Genomic DNA, 15,503 nt, shown 5'->3' with positions numbered 1-15,503 from the left:
CCTCAAAGAGGACTCCTTTGTTGTCTTTGCTGAAGGGTATAATTCTTATAGCTAGGATTCTGTAAGCAGGGGCATGAAAGATGCTGCTTTTCTCACCATTGTGTATGTGTGTGGGAAGGGAGGTGGTGGTGAGAGGTGTGTATAACTCCAGGACTCACAGGAGTTTCACTTCTCTAACGATATTGGGCATGTCATTAATCTTTCTGAACTTCAGTTTTCTTATCAATGGTAATTCCTATTTCATAGGATGCTATGAGAATTAACACCCTATGAATGGGATTCCTTGGTGGCTCAGATGGTAAAGCATCTGCCTGCAATGTGGGAGACCCGGGTTCGATCCCTGGATAGGGAAGATCCCCTGCAGAAGGAAATGGCAACCCACTCCAGTACTCTTGCCTAGAAAATTCCATGGATGGAGGAGCCTGGTGAGCTATAGTCCATGGGGTCGCAAAGAGTCAGACATGACTGAGCGACTTCACTATGAGAATTAAACCAGATACCGTGCATATAATATTGAACATATAGGTTATATATAACCCAATGAACATTCTAGCAGTTATCACTTTCATTGTTAGTATTACAATTGCTATTATAATTATAATCAATTTCACAAATGGCAAGAATCTTCTTGGATATTCTCTCTCATCTCTTAGCAAAACAACTTGCTGTAATGGTAAAAATGAGAAAGAGAAAGTATTAAAATCATATTGTCCAGATTATATCACAATTTATTTTAAAAAGCCTCGTCCAGGGACTTCTGAGGTGGCAAAGTGGTTAAAAATCCACCTGGCAATGCAGGGAACACTGGTTTAATCGCTGGTCTGGGAACAAAGATCCTACATGCCATGTGGTTCACTGTGGCTCAGACAGTCAAGAATCTGCTTGCAAATGCAGAAGATCTGGGTTTGATCCCTGAGTCAGGAAGATCCCCTGGATAAGGAAATGGGTACCCACTCCAGTATTCTTGCCTGGAGAATTCCATGGACAGAGGTGTCTGGTGGGCTACAGTCCATGGGATCACAAAGTCAGACATGACTGAGAGACAAACACAGCAACCTACCAATGCCACGGGGCAACTAAAATCATGGGGCCACTAAGCCAGTTATTCATAAGACCAGTAGTTTGCAAATATTTTCTTAAATGGCCAGATAGTAAATATCTTAGGGTTTATGGGACAAACTCTCTCTGGCACATTTTATGACACAGTACCACAGAAGCAACCAAGGACAACTCATAAACAAATGGACACAGCTGTGTTCCTAATAAAACTTTATTTAAGAAATAGGAGGTGACCTAATTTGACTTGAAGGCTATAGCTTGCCAACTCTGCTTAAGAAAAATGTCTTCTTACACTAATAATGAGAAAACAGAAAGAGAAATCAAGGAAACAATTCCATTCACCATTGCAACGGAAAAAATAAAATACTTAGGAATATATCTACCTAAAGAAACTAAAGACCTATATATAGAAAACTATAAAACACTGGTGAAAGAAATCAAAGAGGACACTAACAGATGGAGAAATATACCATGTTCATGGATTGGAAGAATCAATATAGTGAAAATGAGTATACTACCCAAAGCAATCTATAGATTCAATGCAATCCCTATCAAGCTACCAACAGCATTCTTCACAGAGCTAGAACAAATAATTTCACAATTTGTATGGAAATACAAAAAACCTCGAATAGCCAAAGCGATCTTGAGAAAGAAGAATGGAACTGGAGGAATCAACCTGCCTGACTTCAGGCTCTACTACAAAGCCACAGTTATCAAGACAGTATGGTACTGGCACAAAGACAGAAATATAGATCAATGGAACAAAAGAGAAAGCCCAGAGATAAATCCACGCACCTATGGACACCTTATCTTTGACAAAGGAGGCAAGAATATACAATGGATTAAAGACAATCTCTTTAACAAGTGGTGCTGGGAAATCTGGTCAACCACTTGTACAAGAATGAAACTAGAACACTTTCTAACACCATACACAAAAATAAACTCAAAATGGATTAAAGATCTCAACGTAAGACCAGAAACTATAAAACTCCTAGAGGAGAACATAGGCAAAACACTCTCTGACATACATCACAGCAGGATCCTCTATGACCCACCTCCCAGAATATTGGAAATAAAAGCAAAAATAAACAAATGGGACCTAATTAACCTTAAGAGCTTCTGCACATCAAAGGAAACTATTAGCAAGGTGAAAAGACAGCCTTCAGAATGGGAGAAGATAATAGCAAATGAAGCAACAGACAAACAACTAATCTCGAGAATATACAAGCAACTCCTACAGCTCAACTCCAGAAAAATAAATGACCCAATCAAAAAATGGGCCAAAGAACTAAATAGACATTTCTCCAAAGAAGACATACAGATGGCTAACAAACACATGAAAAGATGCTCAACATCACTCATTATCAGAGAAATGCAAATCAAAACCACTATGAGGTACCATTTCACACCAGTCAGAATGGCTGCGATCCAAAAGTCTACAAGTAATAAATGCTGGAGAGGGTGTGGAGAAAAGGGAACCCTCTTACACTGTTGGTGGGAATGCAAACTAGTACAACCACTATGGAGAACAGTGTGGAGATTCCTTAAAAAACTGGAAATAGAACTGCCTTATGATCCAGCAATCCCACTGCTGGGCATACACACTGAGGAAACCAGAAGGGAAAGAGACACGTGTACCTCAATGTTCATCGCAGCACTGTTTCTAATAGCCAGGACATGGAAGCAACCTAGATGTCCATCAGCAGATGAATGGATAAGAAAGCAGTGGTACAGATACACAATGGAGTATTACTCAGCCATTAAAAAGAATACATTTGAATCAGTTCTAATGAGATGGATGAAACTGGGGCCTATTATACAGAGTGAAGTAAGCCAGGAAGAAAAACACCAATACAGTATACTAACGCATATATATGGAATTTAGAAAGATGGTAACAATAACCCTGTGTACGAGACAGCAAAAGAGACACTGATGTATAGAACAGTCTTATGGACTCTGTGAGAGAGGGAGAGGGTGGGAAGATTTGGGAGAATGGCATTGAAACATGTAAAATATCATGTATGAAATGAGTTGCCAGTCTAGGTTCGATGCACGATTCTGGATGCTTGGGGCTGGTGCACTGGGACGACCCAGAGGGATGGAATGGGGAGGGAGGAGGGAGGAGGGTTCAGAATGGGGAACACATGTATACCTGTGGCAGATTCATTTTGATATTTGGCAAAACTAATACAATTATGTAAAGTTTAAAAATAAAATAAAATTTTAAAAAAATGTCTTCTGTTGAAATGCTCTAGTTGGCTTAATTAGCACTGTTTCTGTAACTCTTTCTGATTCTTTCTGACTCTTTGTGACCCCCAAAACTTAGCCCATCAGACTACTATGTCCATGTGATTCTCCAGGCAAGAATACTGGAATGGATTGTCATGCCCTCCTCCAAGGGGTTTTCCTGACCCAAGGATTGAACCTGCATCTCTTATGTCTCCTGCACTGACAGGTAGTTCTTTGCCACTAGCCACCTGGAAAGCCCATTTCTGTAACCAACAACTCCAAATTCTCAATGGTTTATTACAATGGATGTATATTTCACTCTTGGTAGGCTGCCTTCCAAAGGTGCTTTGGGGATCCTATTTCCTTCCAACTTGTGGCAATCCATCTTTTAGGATCCCTGGGAGACCTCTGCTGGATCCTTTGCATCCAGCCAATCCCTGAGTAAAAAGATAGAATGAAGAGGATGTGGAACTTCTCATGGCCAGGCTATACTTGAACCCACTTATTAGGGACTAGGACTAACTACAAAAGAGCCTGAGAAATATAATAACTTCTTGTAAAAGAACCCAGTAAAGATTTGAAGATCAATGAACTTCTAGCCAATAGATACCAAAAGAGAGAGAGAAGACTTAGAAGTAAAAAACAAGCCATTCAGCTTCTGCAGAGTATTTTCCCTCCAAAAATTCTGAATCATCTTTCAGGGATAGATACATAATTTGTTGGGCACAGTAAACAATGAGACCCCTTGTACAAAAACCATGTAAAAAGCTTTTCCTTCCTTCTTTCATTTCTCTAGAGCTGTCACTGTATCTTCTTAATTTGTATTTAGCCTTTCTTCACTTGGTCATGAGGACACTCACAAGGAAAGAGTGCTCATAGGCACCCAGGACCCACCAATAATTCAGCCCATGAGGTCTACTCTGGACCCTGGCTCCCCCTGTATATACACTGAAGTCCCCTCCCCCCAGTGCCACCCCCAGGGTAGAGGAGTCAGCAGCCAAGTCTCAGCCTGGGGCAGATCAGCCTGCTGTGAGTCAAGACTCCAAACCCCAGCTCCTGCTCTCTTGTCATCAACTGCTGCTGCTGCTGCTGCTAAGTCGCCTCAATTGTGTCCGACTCTGTGCGACCCCATAGAGGCAGCCCACCAGGCTCCTCTATCCTTGGGATTCTCCAGGCAAGAATACTGGAGTAGGTTGCCATTTCCTTCTCCAATGCATGAAAATGAAAAGTGAAAGTGAAGTCGCTCAGTCGTGTCCAACTCTTAGCGACCCCATGGACTGCAGCCTACCAGGCTCCTCCATCCATGGGATTTTCCAGGCAAGAGTACTGGAGTGGGGTGCCATTGCCTTCTCCATTTGTCATCAACCTTCACTTACAAAACACACATTGAAGGATAAAATTATTGAAAATTTCAAGATGGTAACCACACAGAATTAAATGCCAAAAGGGGGGCCCCATTTGAGTGTGGAGTCCTATACAACTGTGCTGGCCACATCCCATGAGGCCAGCCCTGCTGTCCTTTCAGCTTGATCCCTCACTGAAGGAGAAGGACCTAAGGATCCCCACTTCAAGAAGTTTAATAAGAAGTCAAACTCAGAGTATCAAACCCAGAGCCTCTCCTACTCCTACCCAGCTTTTTTTCAAACTTCTTCTCCAGAAAAGACATTACATCTTGGCCAAGATTATGAATTTGGCCAAGAATTGAATTGGCCTTTAACAAGACAACCCTTAGTTCTGAATTGTCTAAATTATTGCAGGGTAAGGAAATGCTAATGGACTCAGCCCTTCAACATTGCATCATTCTATTATTTTTCATATATAACATTTATTCCTATTTTAGAAGTCATATAGGTGAACTTCAGGAAGTTAACCACCCTTTCACTATTTATTCTGTGCTAGTAACACTGGAAAAGGCACTATGGAGTTAGGGTGGAGAGTTCTGACTGACTAATATACAATTCTACTTTAAGGATTAGCTTTATGGCCTTATGCAAGATGCTGCACTTTTAAAAGTCCCCATTTTGTCATCTGAAAAATGGGTTTGATAACATCCAATTCACAGTATCACAGTGAGGATGGCAAAAATATGACATGTGTACAGATCTTGGCACGTAGTAAGCTATGCACTGCTGATAATACCAGTTGTTATTATTGGGAGCTGGGGAGAAAACATCTTCAGTATGCATGTGTGTTAAGTTGATTCAATTATGTCCAACTCTTTGCACTGTATGGACTATAGCCTGCCAGGCTGCTCTGCCCATGGATTCTGCAGGCAAGAGTACTGGGGTGGGTCGTCATGTCTTCTTCCAGGGGATAAACACAACCTTAAACTGCAAGATTACAAGTTTCGAGGGAGAATAAGTTCTAAACAAAAACTGCAAAGCCAGTCAGTAAATACACAGAGCCACAATAACATGACAGATCACATGTGTTATAGGAGTTGTAACGGTGGTGTAGCAGTTTCTCATATGGATTTGAGATACTAGTCAGAGAGTCTTTGCAGGCTCTTCCTGAGTCTGCTGGCTCTAAAGGTAAACACTTTTACATAATTTTCTTTGGGGCAGGGAGGGGCACACAATTTAAACACAAGGCCATTTGGTGGCTTAGGGATTTACAATGGGGCAATTATCTTTGTGGGTGAAATGTGAATGTGAATGCAAGCAAATAATGTAATACATGTACCTACAGTAAATAATAAAAATCAGGAAATGTAAGTGGTTTCTGGATATTGCCTTACTGCTGCCATTCAGCCAGCATTAGTTACAAGCTATAAGCTCAATGGGGAAGAGGAAGCATCCTCATAAAATAAACATTTGCCTGTAAATTTTCCAGTTGAAGGAGAGGGCAGCTCTTAGCCTGGCTACCTCCACTGCACATGACGATTGGACATTAGTGAATCATACCGCCTGGGTCAGCCTAAAATTGTCTTATAATGAAACTGAGATATAATAGGAAGGTATGCTATTTTTGTATTTCCAAAGAAAGAGGCCTCTCATACAGCTGTGCTCCTGTGTTGAAAAGTGACCCTCAAAACAAGAAAATGATACAGGACCATCTAAGCTCTGAGATTAAAGGAGGCAAGGAGACAGTCTTGTTTCTGCTTCATGAAAGGATGTTCTCACAATAGAAATACCTCTATGGTTACCAGTAATAAGAAAAGATCAAATCAATCCTCTTTCCCTGAACTGTGGTGATCTTACACTTGATTTTAAATATGGGAGCCCTACTTACCTCATCAAGTTGATTTTATTTTTGACTTCAAAAATTATCTAACTATTCTTACAGGGTCCGTGTATAAAAATACAAATGTCTGCTCAGTTCTTTAATGTCCTAGCAGAGTACTGGAATTTCATTTAAATGTGGAAGATTAGAATGAACAAAACTTGCAAATTTCCTAGTGGATCACAAGGCCTGTTATATGCTTGAGGATACTGTTACATAAGATGTTTATATCTGACCATGAACTGTATATGTCTGTCCTCTATGTCCCCAGAAACTTGTCTAAACATGTTGGATTCTCGGTGAGACTAGAGGCCATTATATTTTAAATGTGTATGCCAACACTGTATTTGTAAATGTCAGAAATTCACTTCTATTTCTGTTAGTTTTTTATGGCTGCTAAAACAAATGATCACAAGTTTAGTGGCTTAACACAACGTAAATTCATTAATTCTGGAGGTCAGAAGCCTATAAATAGGTCCACAGGTCTACATTCCATTTGGAAGCTCTCAGGGAGAATCTCTTTCCTTGCTTTTTCCAGCTTCTAGAGGCCACCTGTGTTCTTTGATTCATGGTCCCTTTCCCTCATTCTCAAAGCCAGCTGTGCAGCATCTTCTCTTTTCTCTGACCTCTACCCTCCCTCTCACAAGGACCCTTGTGACTACATCAGACTCACCAGCATAATCCAGGGTAATCTGTCCTCCACAAAATCTCTCATTTAATAACATCTGCAAATTTTCTTTCACAGATTCACAGGTTATAGGGATTAAGGCTTTTTTTTTTTTTAAATATGAACCACTTTTAAAGTCTCTATTTAATTTGTTATAATATTGTTTCTATTTTCTGTTTTGGTTTTTTCCCTGCGAGGCATGTGGTATCTTAGCTCCCCTATTAGGGATCCAACTCGAACTCGCTTCATTGGAAAGTAAAGTCTTAACTACTGGACTGCCAGGGAAGTCCTGGTTCCGGGGATTAGAAGGGAGGCATCTTTGGGAGGATCAACCATCATACCACCATGTCTGTCATCACCACAGCTCTTTTTTCCACTTCATGCTTAAATGTTCATAAGACTTTATATATCAGCATATAAAAAGTTCAAGATTCTTCCATGGCTTAAATAAATAAACAGACCCTCTCTTGATGGCAAATCTTCCACTATCCACCCTTCCTTATCTTTCTTCCTATTCATAGCCAGGTAACTGAGCAGAGCTACCCTAGGGGTAGTAGAGCTACCCTACCTCTAAGACAACTTTCTTTTTTCCAGTCTTAAAATCTTCACCTGCTGCTGCCTGACACCTGCCCCCACCCTCCATCAGTGTTTGGCAAAAGTCAGCAATGACACTTCCATTGTCAAAATCCTATCCTAACTTAACTTCTCAGTAGCATCCCATACTAATGATGCATCTTTTATTCTTCAGACTCCCTCTTCCTTGGATCTCATGATGGACTTCTGTTGTTTTGTCACCCAGGACTTTATCGTGGTATGGGTCCTTGATTTTCTTCTAGGGAACCACTCCTCTCTCCCTCAGTTTCAGTGGTGCTACATTTACCCCAGTGACTGGACTGGGCATGTGACTTAGGCCTAACCAATCAGAGCATCATCTGTGCTTGGCCACCAGTGATTGGTTCAGGGACAGGTAAATGGCCCAATCCCAGCCAGTGAGATGCAAGTTAGTGAAGAGAGAGACTTTTTCCAGCAGGATTATAGAAGCCAGCAGCCAGTTTGACACTGACCAGAGTCTGTGAATGAAGCCAATATGGAGGAGAAACATAGAAAAAAGAGAAGAAAAACCATGTTGTGATTATTTCATCTCTTGATTTAACCTAGGCTGAATTCTACCTCTGGGGGGCTTTGATTATGTAAGCTAGTATACTCCTTTCAGTTGCTTAAACCAACTTGAACATTTTTTGGTCACTTTCAACAGAGTTTCACTTGACATGATTGCCACCATGTCATCTCTGAGGGAAGAGTAATTTAATCCCCTCATCACCCACTGCAGTTATTTTCTACAATGTACAGATGGAAAAAAAAAATCCAAATCACTTAAATGGGAATTCTGATCTTTCCTCTCTTCAAAGAAAATGAAATGGATTTAACTTGTAACCTAGACCACCTAATGCAAAGAACGAATTCATTGGAAAAGACCCTGATGCTAGGAAAGATTGAAGGCAAAAGGAGAAGGAGTGGCAGCTAATGAGATGGTCAGATAATATCACCAACTCAATGCACATGAATCTGAGCAAACCCCAAGAACTAGTGGAGGACAGAGGAGCCTGGCATGCTGCAGTCTATGGGGTCACAGAGTCGCACAGGACTAAGTGACTGAACAACAACTAGAGCTCTATGTCTGAAAATATCTCCTTTTTAATTTTCCTTTCTCTCTTAAATTTCTCACATACTATAGCAGCTTGGAACCTCTCCCACTCTAGACAACTGACTCCCAACAGACTCCCAACTTCTCTCTTATAACTGCTTCCTGTCTCCTATCCCACAATCTTTTGTGAGTGCAGTTGGCTCTCATTATCCATGGATTCAGCATTTGCGAATTCAACCAATTGCAGCTCAAATATTTTTCATATGCTTAAGGGACTTGAGCGTCTGTGGGTTCTGATATCTGTGGGGCGGATTCTGGAACCAATCTTTCTTGAATACAGGGGAATTGTATTTTTCCCCTCTTCTTCCTTGAGCCCCATCATCTCTCAGACCAATGAGCATGACAGGCCCTCTCTTGCTGCCCTGTGGTCAGACTCCATAGGAAAGACCACCAATCCCCCCAAACCTCAATTTCTCCACACAGTGCCAGGGAGCTCCTGAAGGGTGAAGTTGTTTTCTGACTAATCCTTAGCGAAGAAGAAATCTTATTCTTTCATTAAATTCAACAAACATTTTTTGAGTATATTTGGAATAACTTGTGTGTGTTGAATCTATTTTTTCAGCTGCTCAGTTTATGAAATCTGAATACGGATCAAGTGTTTCCCATGAACAGTGCTTAGCATAAGCACTCAGAAAATAACTGTTCTTATAGAGTTTGAATTTTACTTGAGGTATACAGATGAAAAAACATAATAAATAAGCAAATTACATAGTACACTAGAAAGTGATAAGTAGTATAGAAAAAAAATTAGAAAGGGTGTTTGGAAAAAATAACTTTACTCACCTTGAAATGAGAGAGAGAGTTTCACAGAGATTGCCCAGTTAGTAACTGGAAGAGTTCCATGTCTTTTCCCTACACCATGCTGCCCTAATTAAAACTTATTGTAAAGTCATTATGTATTAATGGTAATACATGAAGGCTTTTAAATTACAATCATGCTTCTAGAATACATGGCCAGAATAACTTGGGAGTGTGCATTCACAGGGAGAAGGCAATGGCACCCCACTCCAGTGTTCTTGCCTGGAGAATCCCATGGACAGAGGAGCCTGGTGGGCTGCCGTCTATGGGGTCGCATAGAGTCGGACATGACTGAAGTGACTTAGCAGCAGCAGCAGCAGTGCATTCTCAGGGATTTTTTTTTTCATTTTAAAAAATTCTCTCTTTTTTTAGTGTACAACACTAGATTTCTATTCTATATACACTCTATAAATACCAGACACATTTTAAATCAATTCTAGTAGTAATTTTGGATTTTACCCAATATTTAAAAGAATAAACATTTGATTGTAGAAAGCACAAGTGTTCTTTATTGGAGAAATATGGGATAAATGAGAGACTCAGAAGACCTGAGATCTAGTCTGGGTTCTGCGTGTTTGGTCTTAGACAAATTATTGAGCCTTGCCTGCTTACTCAGTAAGGCCTTGAGGGAAGGGTGACTTCCATACTTAATAAGTGTAAAGTGTTAGTTGCTCAGTCATGTCTGACTCTTTGTAACCCCATGGACTGTAGCCTGTCAGGCTCCTCGGTCCATAGAATTCTCCAGGCAATAATACTGGAGTGGGTTGCCATGCCCTTCTCCAGGGAATCTTCCTGATCAAGGGATTGAATCCTTGCACCTATCTCTTGCATTGCAGGCAGATTCTTTACCATCTGAGGCACCAGTCAATCCCCCACTTAATAAGAGGTCCTCTAAAAATGACAAGTCTGTGAAAGCACATATAAACTTGAATATTCAATTTAGAAATGAATTATTTAGACACATGTTAACTACCTGTTTTCTAAAAATGCCATAAAAATGTGTAAGGGGAAAATTCTAATTTGATCCCCCTGTTGGTGCCTATATGCAGTGGGCTGTATTCTCTACTCTGTTACATGGAAGGTAAGATTTCCCTTTCTCTTTTAAAGAAATCAAAGGGTGAAACTACCACTGCTTCCCTTTATCCATTAAGTTTCATTAGTTACTGTAAAGTTTTACTAACATTAGAATGGTGCCAATAGACTTGTTCAACACAGAGTTGCCACAAACATTCAATTTGTAAAAAAAAAAAAAATGTAGTATCTGTGAAGCTCAACATACCAAAGCGTAATAAAATGAGATATGCCTGTATTTACTATAATATAGGCCCTAGTGAAACAAAAAATTGTTTCTCTGTTTCATTCATGGCTCTGTCCTCAGCACCTAGTCAAATGTCCGGTCACATAGTGGTTACTCAAAAAAGAGCTGAGTTTCCTAGATGAGCTGGAAGACTGAGAGGCAGTAGGAGCAGAGACCACGGTGAAACGGCAGACCACAGGCAGAGCAGGAGAACATGGAGCTTCCTCACTGCCCTCTACCCACGAGCGGCTTTCCCACTGATGAACGATGATTTATTTCTTTTACGTATAAGATGAGTTCAGTTGTCCCCTAATCTTTGAGTCTGGCTTTTCAAATGGATGAAAATGAGGTTCCAGAGAACATCAAAGCAAAGCAAATACCACATTGGATGAGTCAGCCTGAGCCGATTAGAGTGGACAGTTAAGGAGCCTGATTATGAAACCTGATTATGCAGGTGGGATTCAGGGTGTGGCCAAGGCCCCTTTCATCCGGCAGTGAAAAAGTCACACAACTGAAAATACACAGTAGAGTCAATATATGTCCATCTCCACACAGAAGTAGTGCCAAAACTGAACATTAGCACATTTGCATTCAGCTTTTCAAAAAAAGAAAAGAAGGAGAGAGAGAGAGAAAGGAAGGAAGGGAAAGTACGGAGCAGCTTTCTAGATCTTGGTCCCATGCGGTGCTGAATGCAACACTTTTAGGGCGCACAAGGTACTGCCTTGCTGTGAGAGCCAGAAAGGACTTACTCAAAGGGAAGGTTAAACCCCAGGAAACAAGGAAAGGCATGAACATCTCATTTCCTTCCATTTGGCACAATGCTAAATAAAACCCAGCAAGAACTAAAGTGCACAGGACCACCCTGCAGCAGGGGAAGAGAATCTAACACGTATAAACAAGCATCTTTCAGAAACTCAAATTTTGTTTCTTAACAGTTTGTAGTTGAGGCATGGAAATTTTTAGTACTGATTTATTTATCCATACTCCCATCCATTTAATAAATTCAAATCATGTGTTCTGTGCTGGGGTAGGTACAGGATGTAATAGATAACCAAGATATGTTTGTCTTTGTGAGGACCTTCACTCTACATGGGAGAGATAGTCAAAAAATGAATAATCAGATTCTAAGCCCGTTTTTTAAAATGGGTAATTCTAGAAGTCTAGTTTCCTGGGCCTTCTGTAACAAACTATCACAAACTTGCTGTCTTAAAACAACAGAAATTTGTTTCCTCACAGCCTTCAAAGTTAGAAGCCTTGAAATCAGGGTTTCAGCAGGGACACAATTTTTCTGAATGCTCTAGGACAGAGGGTTTCCTTGCTTCTTTCAGGGTCTGGGGGCCTGAGGTGTTCCCTAATTTGTGGTTATATAACCCCAGTCTCTGCCTCCTCTTCAAATGGCCTTTTCCTCCTCCCCATCTGTCTCTCCTCTCTGTATTTCTTACAGACACGCTAGGCATTGGATTTAGCACCCACCCAGATAAACCAGGATGCCTCACCTCGAGATTTTTAACTTAGTTACATCTGCAAAGACTATTACAAATAAGATCATATTCACAGGTTCCAGGATGTGGACAGGTTCCAAGACCGCCCGCTACATTCAACCCACTACAAGTAATTTATGTGAATAATAAGAATTAATATTAGGAACCACCCCCCTCCTGGAGGAAGGAACATTTGAAATGATGTATAGAAAATATAGGAGTTATACAGGCAAAGTTGGAGCAGTGGGTTGTCTTTCTAGGAAAAGAGAACAGCATGAGCTAAAATCTAAAGACTTATAAAGATGCTGGGACAGACTGAAGGCAAAATAAGAAAAGGGTGGCAGAGAATCAGAGGGTTAGATAGGATCACCAACTCAATGGGCATGGATTTGAGCAAACTCCAGGAGATAGTGAAGGACAGGGAAGCCTGGTGTCCTGCAGTTCATGGGCTCTCAGAGTCAGACAAAACTCAGTGACTAACAACAAACTGTATAGACATACTGAGTGAACACAAGTGACAGCAAGCAGCTGCCAGGGTAACCTGCATCTAGGTGGTAGCCTGAGTAAAGAAGAGCAGTGAAAGATGAGGCTGGAAGTGGAGGCAGTAGCCAAAGCATGGAGGCATCATGGCACACCATGGAGCTTGAGCTGTTGGTCAGAAGTTCAGCTCATGTTTTCACAGCTGTCAGCTCAACTGTTGGTCAGGTGTTGGAGTGGCTGCACTCCATCCATACTGAACTTCCAGCTTTTCAAACTGGACATGCTCACTCTCACCTCTAGGTTTTGCTTCGTGCTCTTTATTCTGCCAGGAATGCTGAGTATAAATAAGGAAAATAAGACTTAGGGTGCTCATGGAATCAGGACACAACCCCAGATGTTCTGCCTCCAAAATCACTTATTTGTCCAAACTACTACATTACAGCCCCAAATAAGACATTACAGGTATAAATGGTAGGTTTTGTACCTGCATGCTATATTTGAAAGTAGCTGAAAGCAGCAAAACTTCAAATAATAGTGACAAGAAGGGAGTTTTTCTCTCTCAAGTAAATGAGGAGCTGGCATGGTATCTCTGCTGTCTAAAAGTCCTCAGGACTTTCCTGGTGGTCCAGTGGTTAGGACTTTGTGCTTTCACTGCAGGGTACACAGGTTCAATCCCTAGTTTAGGAACTAAGACACCACATGCCACATGGCAAAAATAAATAAATAAAATCCTCAGTAACCAAGCTCCTTCCACTCCCTTGAGTATGGGCCTGTCCTCACAGTACAAAGTGGCTGCTAGAAATCCTGCTCTCAGGTCTCTGTTGCAAGCACAAGAAGGGATGAAAAGAAAGAACAATGGACATAGGGCACCCACCAGATGATATGTAAGGCAAGCTTGTGAAAGCCACCCATGACATTTCTGTGTCTGTCTTAGGCAAGAATGCCCACCTTCCCCTAGCCCTCCTGTCTTTAGTAGCAGGAGTCAGGAGAAAGCATCACATGCTCCAGATGACTCTCTCCTGCCCCTATCTGTACATCACTATTGGCAGGAATGAAGAGGGGATCCTGGAGCTCTGTGTACTCCTAGCTGAACATCATGCTGCCCTCATCTAATCACTCACAGTCTCACCACCACTCTCTGCCCTGTCATCATCTCAGCATGCCTGTTACCCTGTATACATTAGTCACCACAAGAACCCCTGAATTCTAGGCTAGGCTTCATCCTCAGGACTCTAATTCCTGCTCAACTTTATGGACAGTGAGGGAACACCCACCTCATCTGTCACTTACTACTCTCCTACCTTGCTTCATTTTTCTTCATAGCACTTGTCATGACCTGAAACAATGTCTTTTAACTTGTCTCTTTCTTCCTAGTAGACGGTAAACTCCATGGTAGGCTAAGGTAGGGATTATTGGAATTTACTTTATTCTCTGCTCTATCTCTAGACTCCAGACCACTGTAGGTGCTCAGTAACTATTTATTGAATGAATGAATGAATCTCCCTGGTCAGCACTTATTCACACAACAAGACCTGCAAGGGAAACTAGGAGATATTGTCTTTATGCAAGTGATCATAAGCTTTGCTAAAACTTGGAAGGAGGCAAGAATAGGAATCGTGGAACAATCAGTAACCCCTACTGGAGAGAGCATCTGCTAAGTGATCTTACATAAACCTTATAAATAAGTTTTTTTTTTATATATGGCAACCCACTCCAGTATTCTTGCCTGGAGAATCCCCATGGATAGAGGAGCCTGGTGGGCTATAGTCCGTGGGGTTGCAAAAGGGTCAGACATGACTTAGCGACTAAACAACAAATAAATAAGTTTACCTTCACTAAAATAAAACATGAAAATATTTTATGTTTTATATTATATAAACAAAATAAAAATAAGTTTAAAATAAAATAAATAAAAACACATAAAATAAATAAAATCATGCAAAAATTATGTGACTAATGAGTTTTGGTGACAGAAAGCCCTGTCAGGAAAAAAAAGAAAAATAGATATATACATAGATCATGAGACTGAACTGTGCATGTGAGCAAACTGGTGCTCAAGGAAATGACAGAACTTACTCTGGGACAAGGAATTCATTAAGTGTCAAAATGAGAGCCAGAACTTTAGGCTTTGTGTTCTCCCAGGTATACCATGGACGTTCTCGTCATTCAGTTGGGTTGTTTTGATTTTCCACAGACAGAGGCATGTGGGGAGAGAGAGACGACTCTATTTGTGGTCAGAAAATCCATATCCTTCCAACAGGACTAAAGAGTAAGAGGTGAAGACAGCTCAGGAGAAATGAGAGGCCAGGAAATTCTGAATTTGTAAGCTCTTATGTTTGAGGTGAAAAGACATCAAATGTTCCATTAATGACTGTTGAAGTCAAGCTAGTTCTAGATTTCATTTTGTTAATCCAATACCTTATCTGCTATATTATTTGCTTATTGAATATTGCATCTATACATTTAAATGTAACCTTTTCACAGAGTCCTAGATAAATTTCCAGGTTCATTTGTGTTAGCTAATTGCCTATACATTTTTGAAAATGAATTAAAAATAAAAAAGA

Source organism: Bubalus kerabau, chromosome 1 (assembly GCF_029407905.1).
Source record: "Bubalus kerabau isolate K-KA32 ecotype Philippines breed swamp buffalo chromosome 1, PCC_UOA_SB_1v2, whole genome shotgun sequence".
NCBI classification, from domain to species: domain Eukaryota; kingdom Metazoa; phylum Chordata; class Mammalia; order Artiodactyla; family Bovidae; genus Bubalus; species Bubalus kerabau.
The sequence above is the reverse complement of the archived record's forward strand: the minus strand, read 5'-3'. Positions refer to the sequence as shown.